The sequence below is a fragment of the Xiphias gladius genome, chromosome 19, assembly GCF_016859285.1.
Source record: "Xiphias gladius isolate SHS-SW01 ecotype Sanya breed wild chromosome 19, ASM1685928v1, whole genome shotgun sequence".
NCBI lineage: Eukaryota > Metazoa > Chordata > Actinopteri > Istiophoriformes > Xiphiidae > Xiphias > Xiphias gladius.
In genome coordinates this window covers 15910789-15915688 of record NC_053418.1, presented here as the reverse complement: position 1 = coordinate 15915688, position 4900 = coordinate 15910789, and positions in this window count along the sequence as shown.

Genomic DNA, 4900 nt, shown 5'->3' with positions numbered 1-4900 from the left:
GGGTGAAGTACAGTAAACGTTAAAATGTGAAAAGCTTAATAATAATTATTGTTTGTGCACAAAGGGCCATAATCAGTGTCTGTGGGCCTAACTGAGGAACAGTGATGCGAGTCAGCGTCTCTTCTTTGGGCTGCAGAGCAGATGCAACTAAAATGCTGTCACCAGAAACAAGCCTGGTCCTCGGGCTAAGCTCAAATACCCAAATGCCAACCACCCATCCCCACCCCCTCACCCCTTCAGCAAAACTTCCACATTTTAATCCAACAGTGTGCATAGAGCTCAGGGAAATGATATTTAGGAGACAATGAGTGCCCTGCAGAGAAAAAGAAGGGAGGAGGGATTAGAGTGTGTCTCTGAAGTGGCTTTGACTCCCCTACTGATGGAGAGTAATTAAAGCAGCCTACTGCATTGTCGATGTAGCTAAAGGGGGATAATAATGAAACATCACAACTCACAGAGTTTGGGCCTGCAGCACCTTATGTTGGCTTAGAAGTACAGTCACTATTTAGGTTGTTCCTAGACTCAATACTTAACACTCAAAAACACACCAATGTGCAACTGCTTTCAAAAGTAGTTCTTATTAGGTAAGCTAGGTACAATTTTACAGTTAAAAGTGAAAAAAAATCTGAGCAAATGTAGGTGAAGTGGCTCTTGTCCTGTGTTGTATTCTCATAAAATTTACATTTTTGATCAGATAATACATCAGGCAAATATGCAGACTGGCTGGGCCCTCCAATTACAACTGAGCTGAGAGGACATTATGAACTCACAGTTATCTAAGGTCACTAATTCCTCACGGGCCAGTTACACACAAGACTGTGTAAAGTCTGTGAGTCATCCGCATCGTCTGACTCCTCTTATCTTCTTTTAAGATTATCTGGCAATCCCTAAATGCCACTGCTTGCATATTGAAGCATGTCAGTGGGCTAAACAAAGTGTATCTTTGATATAAAGATACACAGCCTGGAATAAAATGGATGACTGACTTACATATAATGTCCAGGCTCTGAGCTGTGGTGTCGACCAAACTCCTGCGCTCTCCTGTCTCCTCTCTGCAAGGTACTGAGGATCTCATCAGCTGTGGGACTTCCTTTTGAAATGTTTACTGAAACCCATAGACACATTACAGCCATCAGATGCCTGACTGCTGAAGAGACCCTGTTGAAATATATTACTGGGATAGAAATGTGTCTTTTTTTTTTTTTTATGTCGGGACATTAAGGCCATCTGGGTGTTGTCATGTGTTGTCCAGATGTTCCTTTTGGGCTTTTTGGCTTAATATTTATATTTAAAAAATCAATTCATTGGTTATATTTGATTTAAAGTTTAGGTCAACAAGCATTAATGCCACAAAACAGACGGTGACGCTGAGTAATTTGTTCCAGAGATAAAGATGTAATTGCACATTTCTTTCTAATTCCTGTGGGCAATTTGTCTTTGCAGCCACAAAGAACCAGGTGGAAAGAAATAACAATAAAATTGAGTCAGTGGTCAGAGACTGGCGTTACAATAAGGTGAAACAGAATGCACTGTTCCCTTCTGTATACATAGGCAAATAACACAGAAATGGATAGGAACCGTACCTACAGTCTGTAGTAAATCATGGTTTCAATGCTTTAATTTAACTGAGCTCAGCAACATTTCAATCGAATTGAGCACAATATTACGATTCCAAGTTTGGAATCCACATAAAATGTTGTGTGTTTTGTGTTTTGGCTGGTCTCAGAGAGAAAATCCTTATATTCAGTATTTATCAGGATCAAACACTGATCATGCCTGCACTTTTGATTCTATAATTTTTTTCAAAATGTAAATAATCATTTCTTTCAAGATGAAAGCAGATATTCATAATCAGAGGGCTGTCCTTGATTAGCATCTCTAATTTTGACACTGATTTAAATTTGTTCTATGACAGCCTCTTTTGTTGTGTATCATAAATTCACATTAGTCTGTGTGTTTGCCCCTCTGCACTCCACAACCTGTTTATCATTCTTGGGGCTCAACGTAAAGGGTTAAATACAACATCTGAGGAGGAGGAGACCTGTTCTTCTTTATTGTTTCTTCAATCTGTATAAAACATCTTAGAAGACAATACCACCCTTTTTTGCACACATATAGTTGTTCCATAGAGGCATATACTGTATGAAAATGAATGACAGATTCTGTTTGTAAAGGCAGACTTGGCCAGACTTTTCTCAAACACTGTAGCTTGGTTTGCATTTGGTTAAAGAGTGGAAAAGGGGATTGCAGGTGAGAGACAATGGCAGGTTTCACCCAGTCTATTTCTGTCATCAACAGTTTATCAACAGTTGCCTTCTTATCATGAGTGGTTTGGTTCAGAGCATATAATGGAAGAGATCACAGCTACAGAAAGAAAAAGCTGGGATAGAACTGACTCCGTCCATATACATGTGGATAAGGGATCAGTTTCATCCCAGCTCCCATGCATTTGTGCATGTAAGAGGGTATAGAGCAAGAGAGGAGGAGACAGCAGATGTTAAATTAAGTATGGAGTTAATACATAATGAGCTATTAAGACAGGAAAACATGTCTTAAATACAGTGGTAGTTTGCACACAGATCCCAAATGGTCAAAGGACTCTATCTCAAACCTGACCCCCTGCGGTGGTCCTGGTAGGGGAGAGGATATGGGGAGGATGGGTTTTGAGGAGGGCAGTTCTGATGCTTTTTGAATTTTGAATTTCAGCATTTAGGTCAAACTTTACCACGGGTCTTGCAACCATCTGCTCCTGTGAGGAGGGCCAAGGCCACAGGGCAAGGCTCTTGCAGCAAGGAGGAGGCCCGCACCACCTCAGGCTCTATAAAGAGGCCTCATACAGCTCAGCACATCCCTGTGATGTGCCCTTTCCCTACCCTGTGTTTCAGGTGTTTTCCCTTTTTAGCTGCATCCTCCAGGGACCCAGCTTTAAAATGGATGATTGCCTGCGACCGTCGCATTAAAAGCATTAATCCCGCTCTTATCAAGCAGGGAATGATGAATTAGGAGCGTCAGCTCTGGGCTCACCTTTGTTGTCATTTGAACAGAATCAAAGCTTTAAATCACAGGGCTGCACCTGGTAATAGGAGGGGGGGTGTGGGGTGTGTGTGTGTGTGTGTGTGTGTGGGGGGGGTGGCGTTCTAATACTGTGTGTGACAGAGCCGCACTGCTTCCGGCTGATTTAATAACTCCAGAAGGAGGGGGTGGCACTGGGCTAAATGAAAATTTGAACAAGGTTTTAAAATATATGATTGCAGAATGAAATGGCAGTTGCCCTCATTTCTATTTGGTTAGTGTTCCTTTTCTTTGCTGTGTAATACAACTCAGCTGAATCTGAGCTGTCATTCAGTCATTGTCACGCCAGTTTTGATAAGGTTTGTAACAATGCAGCACAGTATGTGCTCAGCGTACGATACTTGCTTCCTTTTTTTCTGCTGGGGCCAATGGGAATTCAAGTCCTCTTTTAATGATCAGACTGACTTGCTGATGTTTTTGACAAGTTTCCACTGGGGAGGGCTCTGTTATAATCAAGGTTGATTTGTTTAGAGGTAGACAATGTGTCATTACAGGAGCAGAGAACATGCTCTACCAGAGCTAGGACATTCACTCCCAGTAGTGCTGAGCTGCTGCAACACTATTTGGAACTCATAACAATAGCAGGTCATACTGCTCTTATATCACAGACTACTGATCTGATACAAAATATCCATGTGGTGTAAATGTTACTGACTGCATGCTGAATGGTAGTTTAATTTAATGCTTTGCAGTCTTTTCACATCATTTTGATATTGAGGTGAAGTGCTGCAATTTAACATGACAAAACAAATCCACCCTGGCTTTTTATGTGTACATGTTTGCATATTTTAATGAAACTGAATTGTTTATGAGCAACATTTAAGCTGCTAACCTCTCTTGTTTATTGCGTGCTGCCATGTATTTATGATAAAAACAGGCATGGAATTAAGCAACTGTTTTAATGAGAAAAGACAATGTAACTCTATTATTAAAATTATTTTACCATGTTCATTTCTGTAAATTCACACATCAAAGCAGCTCATTACATTTTGTTAATTAGACCTAGAATAATTGAACCTTACTTCAAAATGCAGGAATAAGAAAAAGCAGATTTCTGTTGTTCCTTGAAATATATAGACTTCAGTAGCCTAGTTTTCTGCAACATCTGAGGAAGCTAAAGGTGATTGTCTCCTTATTATCATTCCCTTGTCCCCATCTTCTATACTCTTCTTCTTTTTCCTCTTCTCACTGGATCTGTCATTTCTTTTCTGAACACCCACAAGGTCTGTAAAGTACTCAGCCAGCTCAATCCATACCTTTCAAGTAGCATGGCGACCACTCTCATTTGAGTCAGTAAATGCTGAAGAGAAATATGTGAAAAGACAGTTATGTTGCAGTGAATATTAATGGCTCTTTGAGTGCTTGCTCCCTGGTAAACAGAAGGATTGAGCTGACATGTAGCCAAAGACATAATTTAAATCTGGGGAGGTCACAGGAAACATTAGCAAATTATCTACCCAATGCCTTCCAAGATCTCTCTGCAGATAATGGAAAAGCCAATCTATTTGGCTGATCGGTATCTTATCGGAATAGGCTGAGAAAAGCTCACAGTAATTTCACTTGATATGATAGAAGATTTCCCTTCACTTTGAGATTAGGTTTGCCTCAGGGGTCTGTGTAATAATTGTAAGCCTCTAACAAGGTGAAACATTTGTGGAATTCACAACTATATTTTACATGAAACATGCTAAGAGAGGACAACGCTGTGTGAGATGTCCTTGTGGGGGTAAACATGCATGTCCTATGGTTAATGCTGATACAGGTCTCGGATAAAGGAGGGTGATTATTGTAACTATGTTTTACTTAATGTGATGTAACTTTTCATTTT